This window comes from Salvia hispanica, chromosome 5 (assembly GCF_029641045.1).
Source record: "Salvia hispanica isolate PSC_SH4W2 chromosome 5, Shi_PSC_v1, whole genome shotgun sequence".
In the NCBI taxonomy this organism is placed as follows: Eukaryota; Viridiplantae; Streptophyta; class Magnoliopsida; order Lamiales; family Lamiaceae; genus Salvia; species Salvia hispanica.
The window spans coordinates 10,093,164-10,114,673 of record NC_142696.1 but is presented as its reverse complement, the minus strand read 5'-3'; the positions used below and the strand labels follow the sequence as shown (position 1 = coordinate 10,114,673).

The following is a 21,510-nucleotide window of genomic DNA, read 5'->3' as shown; positions in this document are numbered from 1 at the left end:
CACAACATATCACCGCGAAGCTCTCGCCGAGCCCCACGTTCTGAGCTACGGGTACAGCCCGTGGCTACTCCGGGAAGCAAAAAGAGGCCGTTTCGAGCCATTTCGAACACTTTTAGTTCGCAGCTACTGTTTTTCGGCACGTTTAAGATTGTGGGACCCGCTCGTCACCGGCTCATGGAGATTGTCGTACTTTTTGTCCTCGTACTCGACAACAGCTAATCGAGTGTCGGACCACATCAAGACCAAATGAATGGAAAAAAAAAATGAACGCACTCGCAAAAAAAGGGGTGCAACACGAGGACTTCCCAGGGGGTCACCCATCCTAGTACTACTCTCGCCCAAGCACGCATAACTTCGGAGTTCTGATGGGATCCGGTGCATTAGTGCTGGTATGATCGCACCCATCAATAGCCTCGCACTTTATTCTGTCATAGCGTACGCTCCCGTGCGCAGGTTCTGATCCCCCACCCTTCACACAGGCATAACTTTTGATCCGGAAGGAGTTACGGGACCCACAGCATATCACCGCGAAGCTCTCGCCGAGCCCCACGTTCTGAGCTAAGTGTACAGCCCGTGGCTACTCCGGGAAGCAAAAAGAGGCCGTTTCGAGCCATTTCGAACACTTTTAGTTCGCAGCTACTGTTTTTCGGCACGTTTAAGATTGTGGGACCCGCTCGTCACCGGCTCGTGGAGTTTGTCGTACTTTTTGTCCTCGTACTCGACAACAGCTAATCGAGTGTCGGACCACATCAAGACCAACTGAACGGAAAAAAAAAATGAACGCACTCGCAAAAAAAGGGGTGCAACACGAGGACTTCCCAGGGGGTCACCCATCCTAGTACTACTCTCGCCCAAGCACGCTTAACTTCGGAGTTCTGATGGGATCCGGTGCATTAGTGCTGGTATGATCGCACCCATTAATAGCCCCGCACTTTATTCTTTCATAGCGTACGCTCCCGTGCGCAGGTTCTGATCCCCCACCCTCCAGACGGGTTTAACTTTTGATCGGGAATGAGTTACGGGACCCACAACATATCACCGCGAAGCTCTCGCCGAGCCCCACGTTCTGAGCTACGGGTACAGCCCGTGGCTACTACGGGAAGCAAAAAGAGGCCGTTTCGAGCCATTTCGAACACTTTTAGTTCGCAGCTACAGTTTTTCGGCACGTTTAAGATTGTGGGACCCGCTCATCACCGGCTCGTGGAGATTGTCGTACTTTTTGTCCTCGTACTCGACAACCACTAATCGAGTGTCGGACCACATCAAGACCAACTGAACGGAAAAAAAATGAACGCACTCGCAAAAAAAGGGGTGCAACAGGGGGTCACCCATCCTAGTACTACTCTCGCCCAAGCACGCTTAACTTCGGAGTTCTGATAGGATCCAGTGCATTAGTGCTGGTATGATCGCACCCATCAATAGCCCCGCACTTTATTCTTTCATAGCGTACGCTCCCGTGCGCAGGTTCTGATCCCCCACCCTTCACACAGGCATAACTTTTGATCCGGAAGGAGTTACGGGACCCACAGCATATCACCACGAAGCTCTCGCCGAGCCCCACGTTCTGAGCTACGGGTACAGCCCGTGGCTACTCCGGGAAGCAAAAAGAGGCCGTTTCGAGCCATTTCGAACACTTTTAGTTTGCAGCTACTGTTTTTCGGCACGTTTAAGATTGTGGGACCCGCTCGTCACCGGCTCGTGGAGATTGTCGTACTTTTTGTCCTCGTACTCGACAACAGCTAATCGAGTGTCGGACCACATCAAGACCAACTGAACGGAAAAAAAAAATGAACGCACTCGCAAAAAAAGGGGTGCAACAGGGGGTCACCCATCCTAGTACTACTCTCGCCCAAGCACGCTTAACTTCGGAGTTCTGATGGGATCCGGTGCATTAGTGCTGGTATGATCCCCCACCCTTCACACAGGCATAACTTTTGATCCGGAAGGAGTTACGGGACCCACAGAATATCACCGCGAAGCTCTCGCCGAGCCCCACGTTCTGAGCAACGGGTACAGCCCGTGGCTACTCTGGGAAGCAAAAAGAGGCCGTTTCGAGCCATTTCGAACACTTTTAGTTCGCAGCTACAGTTTTTCTGCACGTTTAAGATTGTGGGACCCGCTCATCACCGGCTCGTGGAGATTGTCGTACTTTTTGTCCTCGTACTCGACAACCACTAATCGAGTGTCGGACCACATCAAGACCAACTGAACGGAAAAAAAAATGAACGCACTCGCAAAAAAAGGGGTGCAACAGGGGGTCACCCATCCTAGTACTACTCTCGCCCAAGCATGCTTAACTTCGGAGTTCTGATGGGATCCGGTGCATTAGTGCTGGTATGATCGCACCCATCAATAGCCCCGCACTTTATTCTTTCATAGCGTACGCTCCCGTGCGCAGGTTCTGATCCCCCACCCTTCACACAGGCATAACTTTTGATCCGGAAGGAGTTACGGGACCCACAGCATATCACCACGAAGCTCTCGCCGAGCCCCACGTTCTGAGCTACGGGTACAGCCCGTGGCTACTCCGGGAAGCAAAAAGAGGCCGTTTCGAGCCATTTCGAACACTTTTAGTTCGCAGCTACAGTTTTTCGGCACGTTTAAGATTGTGGGACCCGCTCATCACCGGCTCGTGGAGATTGTCGTACTTTTTGTCCTCGTACTCGACAACCACTAATGGAGTGTCGGACCACATCAAGACCAACTGAAAGGAAAAAAAATGAACGCACTCGCAAAAAAAGGGGTGCAACAGGGGGTCACCCATCCTAGTACTACTCTCGCCCAAGCACGCTTAACTTCGGAGTTCTGATGGGATCCGGTGCATTAGTGCTGGTATGATCGCACCCATCAATAGCCCCGCACTTTATTCTTTCATAGCGTACGCTCCCGTGCGCAGGTTCTGATCCCCCACCCTTCACACAGGCATAACTTTTGATCCGGAAGGAGTTACGGGACCCACAGCATATCACCACGAAGCTCTCGCCGAGCCCCACGTTCTGAGCTACGGGTACAGCCCGTGGCTACTCCGGGAAGCAAAAAGAGGCCGTTTCGAGCCATTTCGAACACTTTTAGTTCGCAGCCACTGTTTTTCGGCACGTTTAAGATTGTGGGACCCGCTCGTCACCGGCTCGAGGAGATTGTCGTACTTTTTGTCCTCGTACTCGACAACCACTAATCGAGTGTCGGACCACATCAAGACCAACTGAACGGAAAAAAAATGAACGCACTCGCAAAAAAAGGGGTGCAACAGGGGGTCACCCATCCTAGTACTACTCTCGCCCAAGCACGCTTAACTTCGGAGTTCTGATGGGATCCGGTGCATTAGTGCTGGTATGATCGCACCCATCAATAGCCCTGCACTTTATTCTTTCATAGCGTACGCTCCCGTGCGCAGGTTCTGATCCCACACCCTCCAGACGGGTATAACTTTTGATCGGGAATGAGTTACGGGACCCACAACATATCACCGCGAAGCTCTCGCCGAGCCCCACGTTCTGAGCTACGGGTACAGCCCGTGGCTACTCCGGGAAGCAAAAAGAGGCCGTTTCGAGCCATTTCGAACACTTTTAGTTCGCAGCTACTGTTTTTCGGCACGTTTAAGATTGTGGGACCCGCTCGTCACCGGCTCGTGGAGATTGTCGTACTTTTTGTCCTCGTACTCGACAACAGCTAATCGAGTGTCGGACCACATCAAGACCAAATGAATGGAAAAAAAAAATGAACGCACTCGCAAAAAAAGGGGTGCAACACGAGGACTTCCCAGGGGGTCACCCATCCTAGTACTACTCTCGCCCAAGCACGCATAACTTCGGAGTTCTGATGGGATCCGGTGCATTAGTGCTGGTATGATCGCACCCATCAATAGCCTCGCACTTTATTCTGTCATAGCGTACGCTCCCGTGCGCAGGTTCTGATCCCCCACCCTTCACACAGGCATAACTTTTGATCCGGAAGGAGTTACGGGACCCACAGCATATCACCGCGAAGCTCTCGCCGAGCCCCACGTTCTGAGCTACGGGTACAGCCCGTGGCTACTCCGGGAAGCAAAAAGAGGCCGTTTCGAGCCATTTCGAACACTTTTAGTTCGCAGCTACTGTTTTTCGGCACGTTTAAGATTGTGGGACCCGCTCGTCACCGGCTCGTGGAGTTTGTCGTACTTTTTGTCCTCGTACTCGACAACAGCTAATCGAGTGTCGGACCACATCAAGACCAACTGAACGGAAAAAAAAAATGAACGCACTCGCAAAAAAAGGGGTGCAACACGAGGACTTCCCAGGGGGTCACCCATCCTAGTACTACTCTCGCCCAAGCACGCTTAACTTCGGAGTTCTGATGGGATCCGGTGCATTAGGGCTGGTATGATCGCACCCATCAATAGCCTCGCACTTTATTCTTTCATATCGTACGCTCCCATGCGCAGGTTCTGATCCCCCACCCTTCACACAGGCATAACTTTTGATCCGGAAGGAGTTACGGGACCCACAGCATATCACTGCGAAGCTCTCGCCGAGCCCCACGTTCTGAGCTACGGGTACAGCCCGTGGCTACTCCGGGAAGCAAAAAGAGGCCGTTTCGAGCCATTTCGAACACTTTTAGTTCGCAGCTACAGTTTTTCGGCACGTTTAAGATTGTGGGACCCGCTCATGACCGGCTCGTGGAGATTGTCGTACTTTTTGTCCTCGTACTCGACAACCACTAATGGAGTGTCGGACCACATCAAGACCAACTGAAAGGAAAAAAAATGAACGCACTCGCAAAAAAAGGGGTGCAACAGGGGGTCACCCATCCTAGTACTACTCTCGCCCAAGCACGCTTAACTTCGGAGTTCTGATGGGATCCGGTGCATTAGTGCTGGTATGATCACACCCATCAATAGCCCCGCACTTTATTCTTTCATAGCGTACGCTCCCGTGCGCAGGTTCTGATCCCCCACCCTCCAGACGGGTATAACTTTTGATCGGGAATGAGTTACGGGACCCACAACATATCACCGCGAAGCTCTCGCCGAGCCCCACGTTCTGAGCTACGGGTACAGCCCGTGGCTACTACGGGAAGCAAAAAGAGGCCGTTTCGAGCCATTTCGAACACTTTTAGTTCGCAGCCACTGTTTTTCGGCACGTTTAAGATTATGGGACCCGCTCGTCACCGGCTCGTGGAGATTGTCGTACTTTTTGTCCTCGTACTCGACAACAGCTAATCGAGTGTCGGACCACATCAAGACCAACTGAACGGAAAAAAAAATGAACGCACTCGCAAAAAAAGGGGTGCAACACAAGGACTTCCCAGGGGGTCACCCATCCTAGTACTACTCTCGCCCAAGCACGCATAACTTCGGAGTTCTGATGGGATCCGGTGCATTAGTGCTGGTATGATCGCACCCATCAATAGCCTCGCACTTTATTCTGTCATAGCGTACGCTCCCGTGCGCAGGTTCTGATCCCCCACCCTTCACACAGGCATAACTTTTGATCCGGAAGGAGTTACGGGACCCACAACATATCACCGCGAAGCTCTCGCCGAGCCCCACGTTCTGAGCTACGGGTACAGCCCGTGGCTACTCTGGGAAGCAAAAAGAGGCCGTTTCGAGCCATTTCGAACACTTTTAGTTTGCAGCTACAGTTTTTCGGCACGTTTAAGATTGTGGGACCCGCTCATCACCGGCTCGTGGAGATTGTCGTACTTTTTGTCCTCGTACTCGACAACCACTAATCGAGTGTCGGACCACATCAAGACCAACTGAACGGAAAAAAAATGAACGCACTCGCAAAAAAAGGGGTGCAACAGGGGGTCACCCATCCTAGTACTACTCTCGCCCAAGCACGCTTAACTTCGGAGTTCTGATAGGATCCGGTGCATTAGTGCTGGTATGATCGCACCCATCAATAGCCCCGCACTTTATTCTTTCATAGCGTACGCTCCCGTGCGCAGGTTCTGATCCCCCACCCTCTAGACGGGTATAACTTTTGATCGGGAATGAGTTACGGGACCCACAACATATCACCGCGAAGCTCTCGCCGAGCCCCACGTTCTGAGCTACGGGTACAACCCGTGGCTACTCCGGGAAGCAAAAAGAGGCCGTTTCGAGCCATTTCGAACACTTTTAGTTTGCAGCTACTGTTTTTCGGCACGTTTAAGATTGTGGGACCCGCTCGTCACCGGCTCGTGGAGATTGTCGTACTTTTTGTCCTCGTACTCGACAACAGCTAATCGAGTGTCGGACCACATCAAGACCAACTGAACGGAAAAAAAAAATGAACGCACTCGCAAAAAAAGGGGTGCAACACAAGGTCTTCCGAGGGAGTCACCCATCCTAGTACTACTCTCGCCCAAGCACGCTTAACTTCGGAGTTCTGATGGGATCCGGTGCATTAGGGCTGGTATGATCGCACCCATCAATAGCCTCGCACTTTATTCTTTCATAGCGTACGCTCCCGTGCGCAGGTTCTGATCCCCCACACTTCACACAGGCATAACTTTTGATCCGGAAGGAGTTACGGGACCCACAGAATATCACCGCGAAGCTCTCGCCGAGCCCCACGTTCTGAGCAACGGGTACAGCCCGTGGCTACTCTGGGAAGCAAAAAGAGGCCGTTTCGAGCCATTTCGAACACTTTTAGTTCGCAGCTACAGTTTTTCTGCACGTTTAAGATTGTGGGACCCGCTCATCACCGGCTCGTGGAGATTGTCGTACTTTTTGTCCTCGTACTCGACAACCACTAATCGAGTGTCGGACCACATCAAGACCAACTGAACAGAAAAAAAAATGAACGCACTCGCAAAAAAAGGGGTGCAACAGGGGGTCACCCATCCTAGTACTACTCTCGCCCAAGCACGCTTAACTTCGGAGTTCTGATAGGATCCGGTGCATTAGTGCTGGTATGATCGCACCCATCAATAGCCCCGCACTTTATTCTTTCATAGCGTACGCTCCCGTGCGCAGGTTCTGATCCCCCACCCTCTAGACGGGTATAACTTTTGATCGGGAATGAGTTACGGGACCCACAACATATCACCGCGAAGCTCTCGCCGAGCCCCACGTTCTGAGCTACGGGTACAACCCGTGGCTACTCCGGGAAGCAAAAAGAGGCCGTTTCGAGCCATTTCGAACACTTTTAGTTCGCAGCTACTGTTTTTCGGCACGTTTAAGATTGTGGGACCCGCTCGTCACCGGCTCGTGGAGATTGTCGTACTTTTTGTCCTCGTACTCGACAACAGCTAATCGAGTGTCGGACCACATCAAGACCAACTGAACGGAAAAAAAAAATGAACGCACTCGCAAAAAAAGGGGTGCAACACAAGGACTTCCGAGGGAGTCACCCATCCTAGTACTACTCTCGCCCAAGCACGCTTAACTTCGGAGTTCTGATGGGATCCGGTGCATTAGGGCTGGTATGATCGCACCCATCAATAGCCTCGCACTTTATTCTTTCATAGCGTACGCTCCCGTGCGCAGGTTCTGATCCCCCACCCTTCACACAGGCATAACTTTTGATCCGGAAGGAGTTACGGGACCCACAGAATATCACCGCGAAGCTCTCGCCGAGCCCCACGTTCTGAGCAACGGGTACAGCCCGTGGCTACTCTGGGAAGCAAAAAGAGGCCGTTTCGAGCCATTTCGAACACTTTTAGTTCGCAGCTACAGTTTTTCGGCACGTTTAAGATTGTGGGACCCGCTCATCACCGGCTCGTGGAGATTGTCGTACTTTTTGTCCTCGTACTCGACAACCACTAATCGAGTGTCGGACCACATCAAGACCAACTGAACGGAAAAAAAAATGAACGCACTCGCAAAAAAAGGGGTGCAACAGGGGGTCACCCATCCTAGTACTACTCTCGCCCAAGCACGCTTAACTTCGGAGTTCTGATGGGATCCGGTGCATTAGTGCTGGTATGATCGCACCCATCAATAGCCCCGCACTTTACTCTTTCAAAGCGTACGCTCCCGTGCGCAGGTTCTGATCCCCCACCCTCCAGACGGGTATAACTTTTGATCGGGAAGGAGTTACGGGACCCACAACATATCACCGCGAAGCTCTCGCCGAGCCCCACGGGTCACCCATCCTAGTACTACTCTCGCCCAAGCACGCTTAACTTCGGAGTTCTGATGGGATCCGATGCATTAGTGCTGGTATGATTGCACCCATCAATAGCCCCGCACTTTATTCTTTCATAGCGTACGCTCCCGTGCGCAGGTTCTGATCCCCCACCCTCCAGACGGGAATAACTTTTGATCGGGAAGGAGTTACGGGACCCACAACATATCACCGCGAAGCTCTCGCCGAGCCCCACGTTCTGAGCTACGGGTACAACCCGTGGCTACTCCGGGAAGCAAAAAGAGGCCGTTTCAAGCCATTTCGAACACTTTTAGTTCGCAGCTACTGTTTTTCGGCACGTTTAAGATTGTGGGACCCGCTCGTCACCGGCTCGTGGAGATTGTCGTACTTTTTGTCCTCGTACTCGACAACAGCTAATCGAGTGTCGGACCACATCAAGACCAACTGAACGGAAAAAAAAAATGAACGCACTCGCAAAAAAAGGGGTGCAACACAAGGACTTCCGAGGGAGTCACCCATCCTAGTACTACTCTCGCCCAAGCACGCTTAACTTCGGAGTTCTGATGGGATCCGGTGCATTAGGGCTGGTATGATCGCACCCATCAATAGCCTCGCACTTTATTCTTTCATAGCGTACGCTCCCGTGCGCAGGTTCTGATCCCCCACCCTTCACACAGGCATAACTTTTGATCCGGAAGGAGTTACGGGACCCACAGAATATCACCGCGAAGCTCTCGCCGAGCCCCACGTTCTGAGCAACGGGTACAGCCCGTGGCTACTCTGGGAAGCAAAAAGAGGCCGTTTCGAGCCATTTCGAACACTTTTAGTTCGCAGCTACAGTTTTTCGGCACGTTTAAGATTGTGGGACCCGCTCATCACCGGCTCGTGGAGATTGTCGTACTTTTTGTCCTCGTACTCGACAACCACTAATCGAGTGTCGGACCACATCAAGACCAACTGAACGGAAAAAAAATGAACGCACTCGCAAAAAAAGGGGTGCAACAGGGGGTCACCCATCCTAGTACTACTCTCGCCCAAGCACGCTTAACTTCGGAGTTCTGATAGGATCCGGTGCATTAGTGCTGGTATGATCGCACCCATCAATAGCCCCGCACTTTATTCTTTCATAGCGTACGCTCCCATGCGCAGGTTCTGATCCCCCACCCTCTAGACGGGTATAACTTTTGATCGGGAATGAGTTACGGGACCCACAGAATATCACCGCGAAGCTCTCGCCGAGCCCCACGTTCTGAGCAACGGGTACAGCCCGTGGCTACTCTGGGAAGCAAAAAGAGGCCGTTTCGAGCCATTTCGAACACTTTTAGTTCGCAGCTACAGTTTTTCGGCACGTTTAAGATTGTGGGACCCGCTCATCACCGGCTCGTGGAGATTGTCGTACTTTTTGTCCTCGTACTCGACAACCACTAATCGAGTGTCGGACCACATCAAGACCAACTGAACGGAAAAAAAAATGAACGCACTCGCAAAAAAAGGGGTGCAACAGGGGGTCACCCATCCTAGTACTACTCTCGCCCAAGCACGCTTAACTTCGGAGTTCTGATGGGATCCGGTGCATTAGTGCTGGTATGATCGCACCCATCAATAGCCCCGCACTTTACTCTTTCATAGCGTACGCTCCCGTGCGCAGGTTCTGATCCCCCACCCTCCAGACGGGTATAACTTTTGATCGGGAAGGAGTTACGGGACCCACAACATATCACCGCGAAGCTCTCGCCGAGCCCCACGGGTCACCCATCCTAGTACTACTCTCGCCCAAGCACGCTTAACTTCGGAGTTCTGATGGGATCCGGTGCATTAGTGCTGGTATGATCGCACCCATCAATAGCCCCGCACTTTATTCTTTCATAGCGTACGCTCCCGTGCGCAGGTTCTGATCCCCCACCCTTCACACAGGCATAACTTTTGATCCGGAAGGAGTTACGGGACCCACAGCATATCACCGCGAAGCTCTCGCCGAGCCCCACGTTCTGAGCTACGGGTACAGCCCGTGGCTACTCCGGGAAGCAAAAAGAGGCCGTTTCGAGCCATTTCGAACACTTTTAGTTCGCAGCCACTGTTTTTCGGCACGTTTAAGATTGTGGGACCCGCTCGTCACCGGCTCGAGGAGATTGTCGTACTTTTTGTCCTCGTACTCGACAACCACTAATCGAGTGTCGGACCACATCAAGACCAACTGAACGGAAAAAAAATGAACGCACTCGCAAAAAAAGGGGTGCAACAGGGGGTCACCCATCCTAGTACTACTCTCGCCCAAGCACGCTTAACTTCGGAGTTCTGATCGGATCCGGTGCATTAGTGCTGGTATGATCGCACCCATCAATAGCCCCGCACTTTATTCTTTCATAGCGTACGCTCCCGTGCGCAGGTTCTGATCCCACACCCTCCAGACGGGTATAACTTTTGATCGGGAATGAGTTACGGGACCCACAACATATCACCGCGAAGCTCTCGCCGAGCCCCACGTTCTGAGCTACGGGTACAGCCCGTGGCTACTCCGGGAAGCAAAAAGAGGCCGTTTCGAGCCGTTTCGAACACTTTTAGTTCGCAGCTACTGTTTTTCGGCACGTTTAAGATTGTGGGACCCGCTCGTCACCGGCTCGTGGAGATTGTCGTACTTTTTGTCCTCGTACTCGACAACAGCTAATCGAGTGTCGGACCACATCAAGACCAAATGAATGGAAAAAAAAAATGAACGCACTCGCAAAAAAAGGGGTGCAACACGAGGACTTCCCAGGGGGTCACCCATCCTAGTACTACTCTCGCCCAAGCACGCATAACTTCGGAGTTCTGATGGGATCCGGTGCATTAGTGCTGGTATGATCGCACCCATCAATAGCCTCGCACTTTATTCTGTCATAGCGTACGCTCCCGTGCGCAGGTTCTGATCCCCCACCCTTCACACAGGCATAACTTTTGATCCGGAAGGAGTTACGGGACCCACAGCATATCACCGCGAAGCTCTCGCCGAGCCCCACGTTCTGAGCTAAGTGTACAGCCCGTGGCTACTCCGGGAAGCAAAAAGAGGCCGTTTCGAGCCATTTCGAACACTTTTAGTTCGCAGCTACTGTTTTTCGGCACGTTTAAGATTGTGGGACCCGCTCGTCACCGGCTCGTGGAGTTTGTCGTACTTTTTGTCCTCGTACTCGACAACAGCTAATCGAGTGTCGGACCACATCAAGACCAACTGAACGGAAAAAAAAAATGAACGCACTCGCAAAAAAAGGGGTGCAACACGAGGACTTCCCAGGGGGTCACCCATCCTAGTACTACTCTCGCCCAAGCACGCTTAACTTCGGAGTTCTGATGGGATCCGGTGCATTAGGGCTGGTATGATCGCACCCATCAATAGCCTCGCACTTTATTCTTTCATATCGTACGCTCCCGTGCGCAGGTTCTGATCCCCTACCCTTCACACAGGCATAACTTTTGATCCGGAAGGAGTTACGGGACCCACAGCATATCACTGCGAAGCTCTCGCCGAGCCCCACGTTCTGAGCTACGGGTACAGCCCGTGGCTACTCCGGGAAGCAAAAAGAGGCCGTTTCGAGCCATTTCGAACACTTTTAGTTCGCAGCTACAGTTTTTCGGCACGTTTAAGATTGTGGGACCCGCTCATCACCGGCTCGTGGAGATTGTCGTACTTTTTGTCCTCGTACTCGACAACCACTAATGGAGTGTCGGACCACATCAAGACCAACTGAAAGGAAAAAAAATGAACGCACTCGCAAAAAAAGGGGTGCAACAGGGGGTCACCCATCCTAGTACTACTCTCGCCCAAGCACGCTTAACTTCGGAGTTCTGATGGGATCCGGTGCATTAGTGCTGGTATGATCGCACCCATCAATAGCCCCGCACTTTATTCTTTCATAGCGTACGCTCCCGTGCGCAGGTTCTGATCCCCCACCCTCCAGACGGGTATAACTTTTGATCGGGAATGAGTTACGGGACCCACAACATATCACCGCGAAGCTCTCGCCGAGCCCCACGTTCTGAGCTACGGGTACAGCCCGTGGCTACTCCGGGAAGCAAAAAGAGGCCGTTTCGAGCCATTTCGAACACTTTTAGTTCGCAGCCACTGTTTTTCGGCACGTTTAAGATTGTGGGACCCGCTCGTCACCGGCTCGTGGAGATTGTCGTACCTTTTGTCCTCGTACTCGACAACAGCTAATCGAGTGTCGGACCACATCAAGACCAACTGAACGGAAAAAAAAAATGAACGCACTCGCAAAAAAAGGGGTGCAACACAAGGACTTCCCAGGGGGTCACCCATCCTAGTACTACTCTCGCCCAAGCACGCATAACTTCAGAGTTCTGATGGGATCCGGTGCATTAGTGCTGGTATGATCGCACCCATCAATAGCCTCGCACTTTATTCTGTCATAGCGTACGCTCCCGTGCGCAGGTTCTGATCCCCCACCCTTCACACAGGCATAACTTTTGATCCGGAAGGAGTTACGGGACCCACAACATATCACCGCGAAGCTCTCGCCGAGCCCCACGTTCTGAGCTACGGGTACAGCCCGTGGCTACTCTGGGAAGCAAAAAGAGGCCGTTTCGAGCCATTTCGAACACTTTTAGTTTGCAGCTACAGTTTTTCGGCACGTTTAAGATTGTGGGACCCGCTCATCACCGGCTCGTGGAGATTGTCGTACTTTTTGTCCTCATACTCGACAACCACTAATCGAGTGTCGGACCACATCAAGACCAACTGAACGGAAAAAAAATGAACGCACTCGCAAAAAAAGGGGTGCAACAGGGGGTCACCCATCCTAGTACTACTCTCGCCCAAGCACGCTTAACTTCGGAGTTCTGATGGGATCCGGTGCATTAGTGCTGGTATGATCGCACCCATCAATAGCCCCGCACTTTACTCTTTCATAGCGTACGCTCCCGTGCGCAGGTTCTGATCCCCCACCCTCCAGACGGGTATAACTTTTGATCGGGAAGGAGTTACGGGACCCACAACATATCACCGCGAAGCTCTCGCCGAGCCCCACGGGTCACCCATCCTAGTACTACTCTCGCCCAAGCACGCTTAACTTCGGAGTTCTGATGGGATCCGGTGCATTAGTGCTGGTATGATCGCACCCATCAATAGCCCCGCACTTTATTCTTTCATAGCGTACGCTCCCGTGCGCAGGTTCTGATCCCCCACCCTTCACACAGGCATAACTTTTGATCCGGAAGGAGTTACGGGACCCACAGCATATCACCGCGAAGCTCTCGCCGAGCCCCACGTTCTGAGCTACGGGTACAGCCCGTGGATACTCCGGGAAGCAAAAAGAGGCCGTTTCGAGCCATTTCGAACACTTTTAGTTCGCAGCCACTGTTTTTCGGCACGTTTAAGATTGTGGGACCCGCTCGTCACCGGCTCGAGGAGATTGTCGTACTTTTTGTCCTCGTACTCGACAACCACTAATCGAGTGTCGGACCACATCAAGACCAACTGAACGGAAAAAAAATGAACGCACTCGCAAAAAAAGGGGTGCAACAGGGGGTCACCCATCCTAGTACTACTCTCGCCCAAGCACGCTTAACTTCGGAGTTCTGATCGGATCCGGTGCATTAGTGCTGGTATGATCGCACCCATCAATAGCCCCGCACTTTATTCTTTCATAGCGTACGCTCCCGTGCGCAGGTTCTGATCCCACACCCTCCAGACGGGTATAACTTTTGATCGGGAATGAGTTACGGGACCCACAACATATCACCGCGAAGCTCTCGCCGAGCCCCACGTTCTGAGCTACGGGTACAGCCCGTGGCTACTCCGGGAAGCAAAAAGAGGCCGTTTCGAGCCGTTTCGAACACTTTTAGTTCGCAGCTACTGTTTTTCGGCACGTTTAAGATTGTGGGACCCGCTCGTCACCGGCTCGTGGAGATTGTCGTACTTTTTGTCCTCGTACTCGACAACAGCTAATCGAGTGTCGGACCACATCAAGACCAAATGAATGGAAAAAAAAAATGAACGCACTCGCAAAAAAAGGGGTGCAACACGAGGACTTCCCAGGGGGTCACCCATCCTAGTACTACTCTCGCCCAAGCACGCATAACTTCGGAGTTCTGATGGGATCCGGTGCATTAGTGCTGGTATGATCGCACCCATCAATAGCCTCGCACTTTATTCTGTCATAGCGTACGCTCCCGTGCGCAGGTTCTGATCCCCCACCCTTCACACAGGCATAACTTTTGATCCGGAAGGAGTTACGGGACCCACAGCATATCACCGCGAAGCTCTCGCCGAGCCCCACGTTCTGAGCTAAGTGTACAGCCCGTGGCTACTCCGGGAAGCAAAAAGAGGCCGTTTCGAGCCATTTCGAACACTTTTAGTTCGCAGCTACTGTTTTTCGGCACGTTTAAGATTGTGGGACCCGCTCGTCACCGGCTCGTGGAGTTTGTCGTACTTTTTGTCCTCGTACTCGACAACAACTAATCGAGTGTCGGACCACATCAAGACCAACTGAACGGAAAAAAAAAATGAACGCACTCGCAAAAAAAGGGGTGCAACACGAGGACTTCCCAGGGGGTCACCCATCCTAGTACTACTCTCGCCCAAGCACGCTTAACTTCGGAGTTCTGATGGGATCCGGTGCATTAGGGCTGGTATGATCGCACCCATCAATAGCCTCGCACTTTATTCTTTCATATCGTACGCTCCCGTGCGCAGGTTCTGATCCCCTACCCTTCACACAGGCATAACTTTTGATCCGGAAGGAGTTACGGGACCCACAGCATATCACTGCGAAGCTCTCGCCGAGCCCCACGTTCTGAGCTACGGGTACAGCCCGTGGCTACTCCGGGAAGCAAAAAGAGGCCGTTTCGAGCCATTTCGAACACTTTTAGTTCGCAGCTACAGTTTTTCGGCACGTTTAAGATTGTGGGACCCGCTCATCACCGGCTCGTGGAGATTGTCGTACTTTTTGTCCTCGTACTCGACAACCACTAATGGAGTGTCGGACCACATCAAGACCAACTGAAAGGAAAAAAAATGAACGCACTCGCAAAAAAAGGGGTGCAACAGGGGGTCACCCATCCTAGTACTACTCTCGCCCAAGCACGCTTAACTTCGGAGTTCTGATGGGATCCGGTGCATTAGTGCTGGTATGATCGCACCCATCAATAGCCCCGCACTTTATTCTTTCATAGCGTACGCTCCCGTGCGCAGGTTCTGATCCCCCACCCTCCAGACGGGTATAACTTTTGATCGGGAATGAGTTACGGGACCCACAACATATCACCGCGAAGCTCTCGCCGAGCCCCACGTTCTGAGCTACGGGTACAGCCCGTGGCTACTCCGGGAAGCAAAAAGAGGCCGTTTCGAGCCATTTCGAACACTTTTAGTTCGCAGCCACTGTTTTTCGGCACGTTTAAGATTGTGGGACCCGCTCGTCACCGGCTCGTGGAGATTGTCGTACTTTTTGTCCTCGTACTCGACAACAGCTAATCGAGTGTCGGACCACATCAAGACCAACTGAACGGAAAAAAAAAATGAACGCACTCGCAAAAAAAGGGGTGCAACACAAGGACTTCCCAGGGGGTCACCCATCCTAGTACTACTCTCGCCCAAGCACGCATAACTTCGGAGTTCTGATGGGATCCGGTGCATTAGTGCTGGTATGATCGCACCCATCAATAGCCTCGCACTTTATTCTGTCATAGCGTACGCTCCCGTGCGCAGGTTCTGATCCCCCACCCTTCACACAGGCATAACTTTTGATCCGGAAGGAGTTACGGGACCCACAACATATCACCGCGAAGCTCTCGCCGAGCCCCACGTTCTGAGCTACGGGTACAGCCCGTGGCTACTCTGGGAAGCAAAAAGAGGCCGTTTCGAGCCATTTCGAACACTTTTAGTTTGCAGCTACAGTTTTTCGGCACGTTTAAGATTGTGGGACCCGCTCATCACCGGCTCGTGGAGATTGTCGTACTTTTTGTCCTCATACTCGACAACCACTAATCGAGTGTCGGACCACATCAAGACCAACTGAACGGAAAAAAAATGAACGCACTCGCAAAAAAAGGGGTGCAACAGGGGGTCACCCATCCTAGTACTACTCTCGCCCAAGCACGCTTAACTTCGGAGTTCTGATAGGATCCGGTGCATTAGTGCTGGTATGATCGCACCCATCAATAGCCCCGCACTTTATTCTTTCATAGCGTACGCTCCCGTGCGCAGGTTCTGATCCCACACCCTCCAGACGGGTATAACTTTTGATCGGGAATGAGTTACGGGACCCACAACATATCACCGCGAAGCTCTCGCCGAGCCCCACGTTCTGAGCTACGGGTACAGCCCGTGGCTACTCCGGGAAGCAAAAAGAGGCCGTTTCGAGCCGTTTCGAACACTTTTAGTTCGCAGCTACTGTTTTTCGGCACGTTTAAGATTGTGGGACCCGCTCGTCACCGGCTCGTGGAGATTGTCGTACATTTTGTCCTCGTACTCGACAACAGCTAATCGAGTGTCGGACCACATCAAGACCAAATGAATGGAAAAAAAAAATGAACGCACTCGCAAAAAAAGGGGTGCAACACGAGGACTTCCCAGGGGGTCACCCATCCTAGTACTACTCTCGCCCAAGCACGCATAACTTCGGAGTTCTGATGGGATCCGGTGCATTAGTGCTGGTATGATCGCACCCATCAATAGCCTCGCACTTTATTCTGTCATAGCGTACGCTCCCGTGCGCAGGTTCTGATCCCCCACCCTTCACACAGGCATAACTTTTGATCCGGAAGGAGTTACGGGACCCACAGCATATCACCGCGAAGCTCTCGCCGAGCCCCACGTTCTGAGCTAAGTGTACAGCCCGTGGCTACTCCGGGAAGCAAAAAGAGGCCGTTTCGAGCCATTTCGAACACTTTTAGTTCGCAGCTACTGTTTTTCGGCACGTTTAAGATTGTGGGACCCGCTCGTCACCGGCTCGTGGAGTTTGTCGTACTTTTTGTCCTCGTACTCGACAACAGCTAATCGAGTGTCGGACCACATCAAGACCAACTGAACGGAAAAAAAAAATGAACGCACTCGCAAAAAAAGGGGTGCAACACGAGGACTTCCCAGGGGGTCACCATCCTAGTACTACTCTCGCCCAAGCACGCTTAACTTCGGAGTTCTGATAGGATCCGGTGCATTAGTGCTGGTATGATCGCACCCATCAATAGCCCCGCACTTTATTCTTTCATAGCGTACGCTCCCGTGCGCAGGTTCTGATCCCACACCCTCCAGACGGGTATAACTTTTGATCGGGAATGAGTTACGGGACCCACAACATATCACCGCGAAGCTCTCGCCGAGCCCCACGTTCTGAGCTACGGGTACAGCCCGTGGCTACTCCGGGAAGCAAAAAGAGGCCGTTTCGAGCCGTTTCGAACACTTTTAGTTCGCAGCTACTGTTTTTCGGCACGTTTAAGATTGTGGGACCCGCTCGTCACCGGCTCGTGGAGATTGTCGTACTTTTTGTCCTCGTACTCGACAACAGCTAATCGAGTGTCGGACCACATCAAGACCAAATGAATGGAAAAAAAAAATGAACGCACTCGCAAAAAAAGGGGTGCAACACGAGGACTTCCCAGGGGGTCACCCATCCTAGTACTACTCTCGCCCAAGCACGCATAACTTCGGAGTTCTGATGGGATCCGGTGCATTAGTGCTGGTATGATCGCACCCATCAATAGCCTCGCACTTTATTCTGTCATAGCGTACGCTCCCGTGCGCTGGTTCTGATCCCCCACCCTTCACACAGGCATAACTTTTGATCCGGAAGGAGTTACGGGACCCACAGCATATCACCGCGAAGCTCTCGCCGAGCCCCACGTTCTGAGCTAAGTGTACAGCCCGTGGCTACTACGGGAAGCAAAAAGAGGCCGTTTCGAGCCATTTCGAACACTTTTAGTTCGCAGCTACTGTTTTTCGGCACGTTTAAGATTGTGGGACCCGCTCGTCACCGGCTCGTGGAGTTTGTCGTACTTTTTGTCCTCGTACTCGACAACAGCTAATCGAGTGTCGGACCACATCAAGACCAACTGAACGGAAAAAAAAAATGAACGCACTCGCAAAAAAAGGGGTGCAACACGAGGACTTCCCAGGGGGTCACCCATCCTAGTACTACTCTCGCCCAAGCACGCTTAACTTCGGAGTTCTGATGGGATCCGGTGCATTAGTGCTGGTATGATCGCACCGATCAATAGCCTCGCACTTTATTCTTTCATAGCGTACGCTCCCGTGCGCAGGTTCTGATCCCCCACCCTTCACACAGGCATAACTTTTGATCCTGAAGGAGTTACGGGACCCACAGCATATCACCGCGAAGCTCTCGCCGAGCCCCACGTTCTGAGCTACGTGTACAGCCCGTGGCTACTCCGGGAAGCAAACAGAGGCCGTATCGAGCCATTTCGAACACTTTTAGTTCGCAGCTACAGTTTTTCGGCACGTTTAAGATTGTGGGACCCGCTCATCACCGGCTCGTGGAGATTGTCGTACTTTTTGTCCTCGTACTCGACAACCACTAATGGAGTGTCGGACCACATCAAGACCAACTGAAAGGAAAAAAAATGAACGCACTCGCAAAAAAAGGGGTGCAACAGGGGGTCACCCATCCTAGTACTACTCTCGCCCAAGCACGCTTAACTTCGGAGTTCTGATGGGATCCGGTGCATTAGTGCTGGTATGATCGCACCCATCAATAGCCCCGCACTTTATTCTTTCATAGCGTACGCTCCCGTGCGCAGGTTCTGATCCCCCACCCTCCAGACGGGTATAACTTTTGATCGGGAATGAGTTACGGGACCCACAACATATCACCGCGAAGCTCTCGCCGAGCCCCACGTTCTGAGCTACGGGTACAGCCCGTGGCTACTCCGGGAAGCAAAAAGAGGCCGTTTCGAGCCATTTCGAACACTTTTAGTTCGCAGCCACTGTTTTTCGGCACGTTTAAGATTGTGGGACCCGCTCGTCACCGGCTCGTGGAGATTGTCGTACCTTTTGTCCTCGTACTCGACAACAGCTAATCGAGTGTCGGACCACATCAAGACCAACTGAACGGAAAAAAAAAATGAACGCACTCGCAAAAAAAGGGGTGCAACACAAGGACTTCCCAGGGGGTCACCCATCCTAGTACTACTCTCGCCCAAGCACGCATAACTTCAGAGTTCTGATGGGATCCGGTGCATTAGTGCTGGTATGATCGCACCCATCAATAGCCTCGCACTTTATTCTGTCATAGCGTACGCTCCCGTGCGCAGGTTCTGATCCCCCACCCTTCACACAGGCATAACTTTTGATCCGGAAGGAGTTACGGGACCCACAACATATCACCGCGAAGCTCTCGCCGAGCCCCACGTTCTGAGCTACGGGTACAGCCCGTGGCTACTCTGGGAAGCAAAAAGAGGCCGTTTCGAGCCATTTCGAACACTTTTAGTTTGCAGCTACAGTTTTTCGGCACGTTTAAGATTGTGGGACCCGCTCATCACCGGCTCGTGGAGATTGTCGTACTTTTTGTCCTCGTACTCGACAACCACTAATCGAGTGTCGGACCACATCAAGACCAACTGAACGGAAAAAAAATGAACGCACTCGCAAAAAAAGGGGTGCAACAGGGGGTCACCCATCCTAGTACTACTCTCGCCCAAGCACGCTTAACTTCGGAGTTCTGATAGGATCCGGTGCATTAGTGCTGGTATGATCGCACCCATCAATAGCCCCGCACTTTATTCTTTCATAGCGTACGCTCCCGTGCGCAGGTTCTGATCCCCCACCCTCTAGACGGGTATAACTTTTGATCGGGAATGAGTTACGGGACCCACAACATATCACCGCGAAGCTCTCGCCGAGCCCCACGTTCTGAGCTACGGGTACAACCCGTGGCTACTCCGGGAAGCAAAAAGAGGCCGTTTCGAGCCATTTCGAACACTTTTAGTTCGCAGCTACTGTTTTTCGGCACGTTTAAGATTGTGGGACCCGCTCGTCACCGGCTCGTGGAGATTGTCGTACTTTTTGTCCTCGTACTCGACAACCACTAATCGAGTGTCGGACCACATCAAGACCAACTGAACGGAAAAAAAATGAACGCACTCGCAAAAAAAGGGGTGCAACAGGGGGTCACCCATCCTAGTACTACTCTCGCCCAAGCACGCTTAACTTCGGAGTTGTGATAGGATCCGGTGCATTAGTGCTGGTATGATCGCACCCATCAATAGCCCCGCACTTTATTCTTTCATAGCGTACGCTCCCATGCGCAGGTTCTGATCCCCCACCCTCTAGACGGGTATAACTTTTAATCGGGAATGAGTTACGGGACCCACAACATATCACCGCGAAGCTCTCGCCGAGCCCCACGTTCTGAGCTACGGGTACAACCCGTGGCTACTCCGGGAAGCAAAAAGAGGCCGTTTCGAGCCATTTCGAACACTTTTAGTTCGCAGCTACTGTTTTTCGGCACGTTTAAGATTGTGGGACCCGCTCGTCACCGGCTCGTGGAGATTGTCGTACTTTTTGTCCTCGTACTCGACAACAGCTAATCGAGTGTCGGACCACATCAAGACCAACTGAACGGAAAAAAAAAATGAACGCACTCGCAAAAAAAGGGGTGCAACACAAGGACTTCCGAGGGAGTCACCCATCCTAGTACTACTCTCGCCCAAGCACGCTTAACTTCGGAGTTCTGATGGGATCCGGTGCATTAGGGCTGGTATGATCGCACCCATCAATAGCCTCGCACTTTATTCTTTCATAGCGTACGCTCCCGTGCGCAGGTTCTGATCCCCCACCCTTCACATAGGCATAACTTTTGATCCGGAAGGAGTTACGGGACCCACAGAATATCACCGCGAAGCTCTCGCCGAGCCCCACGTTCTGAGCAACGGGTACAGCCCGTGGCTACTCTGGGAAGCAAAAAGAGGCCGTTTCGAGCCATTTCGAACACTTTTAGTTCGCAGCTACAGTTTTTCGGCACGTTTAAGATTGTGGGACCCGCTCATCACCGGCTCGTGGAGATTGTCGTACTTTTTGTCCTCGTACTCGACAACCACTAATCGAGTGTCGGACCACATCAAGACCAACTGAACGGAAAAAAAATGAACGCACTCGCAAAAAAAGGGGTGCAACAGGGGGTCACCCATCCTAGTACTACTCTCGCCCAAGCACGCTTAACTTCGGAGTTCTGATGGGATCCGGTGCATTAGTGCTGGTATGATCGCACCCATCAATAGCCCCGCACTTTATTCTTTCATAGCGTACGCTCCCGTGCGCAGGTTCTGATCCCCCACCCTCCAGACGGGTATAACTTTTGATCGGGAAGGAGTTACGGGACCCACAACATATCACCGCGAAGCTCTCGCCGAGCCCCACGTTCTGAGCTACGGGTACAGCCCGTGGCTACTCCGGGAAGCAAAAAGAGGCCGTTTCGAGCCATTTCGAACACTTTTAGTTCGCAGCTACTGTTTT

General features: G+C 52.2%; 20 non-coding genes and 18 pseudogenes across 20 annotated transcripts; all 38 read right to left on the bottom strand.

The window, feature by feature from the left end:
- Positions 1–284: 284 nt before the first annotated feature.
- LOC148925492 (5S ribosomal RNA) lies at positions 285–403 on the bottom strand. The gene has a single exon (XR_016132126.1). It is a non-coding gene; the product is annotated as a 5S ribosomal RNA (ribosomal RNA).
- A 394-nt stretch (positions 404–797) lies between these two features.
- LOC148925491 (5S ribosomal RNA) lies at positions 798–916 on the bottom strand. The gene has a single exon (XR_016132146.1). It is a non-coding gene; the product is annotated as a 5S ribosomal RNA (ribosomal RNA).
- A 1,326-nt stretch (positions 917–2,242) lies between these two features.
- Positions 2,243–2,348, bottom strand: LOC148925490 (5S ribosomal RNA; annotated as a pseudogene).
- Positions 2,349–2,740: 392 nt separating this feature from the next.
- On the bottom strand, positions 2,741–2,846 carry LOC148925489 (5S ribosomal RNA; annotated as a pseudogene).
- A 392-nt stretch (positions 2,847–3,238) lies between these two features.
- On the bottom strand, positions 3,239–3,344 carry LOC148925488 (5S ribosomal RNA; annotated as a pseudogene).
- Positions 3,345–3,738: 394 nt separating this feature from the next.
- On the bottom strand, positions 3,739–3,857 carry LOC148925487 (5S ribosomal RNA). Its single transcript, XR_016132125.1, has one exon. It is a non-coding gene; the product is annotated as a 5S ribosomal RNA (ribosomal RNA).
- A 394-nt stretch (positions 3,858–4,251) lies between these two features.
- LOC148925486 (5S ribosomal RNA) lies at positions 4,252–4,370 on the bottom strand. The gene has a single exon (XR_016131908.1). It is a non-coding gene; the product is annotated as a 5S ribosomal RNA (ribosomal RNA).
- A 392-nt stretch (positions 4,371–4,762) lies between these two features.
- On the bottom strand, positions 4,763–4,868 carry LOC148925485 (5S ribosomal RNA; annotated as a pseudogene).
- Positions 4,869–5,261: 393 nt separating this feature from the next.
- Positions 5,262–5,380, bottom strand: LOC148925484 (5S ribosomal RNA). The gene has a single exon (XR_016131100.1). It is a non-coding gene; the product is annotated as a 5S ribosomal RNA (ribosomal RNA).
- A 392-nt stretch (positions 5,381–5,772) lies between these two features.
- Positions 5,773–5,878, bottom strand: LOC148925483 (5S ribosomal RNA; annotated as a pseudogene).
- Positions 5,879–6,272: 394 nt separating this feature from the next.
- Positions 6,273–6,391, bottom strand: LOC148925482 (5S ribosomal RNA). The gene has a single exon (XR_016131571.1). It is a non-coding gene; the product is annotated as a 5S ribosomal RNA (ribosomal RNA).
- Positions 6,392–6,784: 393 nt separating this feature from the next.
- LOC148925481 (5S ribosomal RNA) lies at positions 6,785–6,890 on the bottom strand (annotated as a pseudogene).
- Positions 6,891–7,284: 394 nt separating this feature from the next.
- LOC148925480 (5S ribosomal RNA) lies at positions 7,285–7,403 on the bottom strand. Its single transcript, XR_016131659.1, has one exon. It is a non-coding gene; the product is annotated as a 5S ribosomal RNA (ribosomal RNA).
- A 393-nt stretch (positions 7,404–7,796) lies between these two features.
- Positions 7,797–7,902, bottom strand: LOC148925479 (5S ribosomal RNA; annotated as a pseudogene).
- A 634-nt stretch (positions 7,903–8,536) lies between these two features.
- LOC148925478 (5S ribosomal RNA) lies at positions 8,537–8,655 on the bottom strand. The gene has a single exon (XR_016131658.1). It is a non-coding gene; the product is annotated as a 5S ribosomal RNA (ribosomal RNA).
- Positions 8,656–9,047: 392 nt separating this feature from the next.
- Positions 9,048–9,153, bottom strand: LOC148925477 (5S ribosomal RNA; annotated as a pseudogene).
- A 393-nt stretch (positions 9,154–9,546) lies between these two features.
- On the bottom strand, positions 9,547–9,652 carry LOC148925476 (5S ribosomal RNA; annotated as a pseudogene).
- Positions 9,653–10,284: 632 nt separating this feature from the next.
- LOC148925475 (5S ribosomal RNA) lies at positions 10,285–10,390 on the bottom strand (annotated as a pseudogene).
- Positions 10,391–10,784: 394 nt separating this feature from the next.
- Positions 10,785–10,903, bottom strand: LOC148925474 (5S ribosomal RNA). Its single transcript, XR_016132123.1, has one exon. It is a non-coding gene; the product is annotated as a 5S ribosomal RNA (ribosomal RNA).
- Positions 10,904–11,297: 394 nt separating this feature from the next.
- Positions 11,298–11,416, bottom strand: LOC148925473 (5S ribosomal RNA). Its single transcript, XR_016131902.1, has one exon. It is a non-coding gene; the product is annotated as a 5S ribosomal RNA (ribosomal RNA).
- Positions 11,417–11,808: 392 nt separating this feature from the next.
- On the bottom strand, positions 11,809–11,914 carry LOC148925472 (5S ribosomal RNA; annotated as a pseudogene).
- Positions 11,915–12,308: 394 nt separating this feature from the next.
- Positions 12,309–12,427, bottom strand: LOC148925471 (5S ribosomal RNA). The gene has a single exon (XR_016131422.1). It is a non-coding gene; the product is annotated as a 5S ribosomal RNA (ribosomal RNA).
- A 392-nt stretch (positions 12,428–12,819) lies between these two features.
- On the bottom strand, positions 12,820–12,925 carry LOC148925470 (5S ribosomal RNA; annotated as a pseudogene).
- Positions 12,926–13,557: 632 nt separating this feature from the next.
- On the bottom strand, positions 13,558–13,663 carry LOC148925469 (5S ribosomal RNA; annotated as a pseudogene).
- A 394-nt stretch (positions 13,664–14,057) lies between these two features.
- On the bottom strand, positions 14,058–14,176 carry LOC148925468 (5S ribosomal RNA). The gene has a single exon (XR_016132122.1). It is a non-coding gene; the product is annotated as a 5S ribosomal RNA (ribosomal RNA).
- A 394-nt stretch (positions 14,177–14,570) lies between these two features.
- Positions 14,571–14,689, bottom strand: LOC148925467 (5S ribosomal RNA). Its single transcript, XR_016131894.1, has one exon. It is a non-coding gene; the product is annotated as a 5S ribosomal RNA (ribosomal RNA).
- Positions 14,690–15,081: 392 nt separating this feature from the next.
- LOC148925466 (5S ribosomal RNA) lies at positions 15,082–15,187 on the bottom strand (annotated as a pseudogene).
- Positions 15,188–15,581: 394 nt separating this feature from the next.
- Positions 15,582–15,700, bottom strand: LOC148925465 (5S ribosomal RNA). The gene has a single exon (XR_016131099.1). It is a non-coding gene; the product is annotated as a 5S ribosomal RNA (ribosomal RNA).
- A 392-nt stretch (positions 15,701–16,092) lies between these two features.
- On the bottom strand, positions 16,093–16,198 carry LOC148925464 (5S ribosomal RNA; annotated as a pseudogene).
- A 394-nt stretch (positions 16,199–16,592) lies between these two features.
- On the bottom strand, positions 16,593–16,711 carry LOC148925463 (5S ribosomal RNA). The gene has a single exon (XR_016132121.1). It is a non-coding gene; the product is annotated as a 5S ribosomal RNA (ribosomal RNA).
- Positions 16,712–17,105: 394 nt separating this feature from the next.
- On the bottom strand, positions 17,106–17,223 carry LOC148925462 (5S ribosomal RNA). The gene has a single exon (XR_016131505.1). It is a non-coding gene; the product is annotated as a 5S ribosomal RNA (ribosomal RNA).
- Positions 17,224–17,617: 394 nt separating this feature from the next.
- Positions 17,618–17,736, bottom strand: LOC148925461 (5S ribosomal RNA). The gene has a single exon (XR_016132120.1). It is a non-coding gene; the product is annotated as a 5S ribosomal RNA (ribosomal RNA).
- Positions 17,737–18,130: 394 nt separating this feature from the next.
- On the bottom strand, positions 18,131–18,249 carry LOC148925460 (5S ribosomal RNA). The gene has a single exon (XR_016131871.1). It is a non-coding gene; the product is annotated as a 5S ribosomal RNA (ribosomal RNA).
- Positions 18,250–18,641: 392 nt separating this feature from the next.
- LOC148925459 (5S ribosomal RNA) lies at positions 18,642–18,747 on the bottom strand (annotated as a pseudogene).
- Positions 18,748–19,141: 394 nt separating this feature from the next.
- LOC148925458 (5S ribosomal RNA) lies at positions 19,142–19,260 on the bottom strand. The gene has a single exon (XR_016131421.1). It is a non-coding gene; the product is annotated as a 5S ribosomal RNA (ribosomal RNA).
- A 392-nt stretch (positions 19,261–19,652) lies between these two features.
- Positions 19,653–19,758, bottom strand: LOC148925457 (5S ribosomal RNA; annotated as a pseudogene).
- Positions 19,759–20,650: 892 nt separating this feature from the next.
- Positions 20,651–20,769, bottom strand: LOC148925456 (5S ribosomal RNA). Its single transcript, XR_016131657.1, has one exon. It is a non-coding gene; the product is annotated as a 5S ribosomal RNA (ribosomal RNA).
- Positions 20,770–21,161: 392 nt separating this feature from the next.
- LOC148925455 (5S ribosomal RNA) lies at positions 21,162–21,267 on the bottom strand (annotated as a pseudogene).
- Positions 21,268–21,510: the final 243 nt, after the last annotated feature.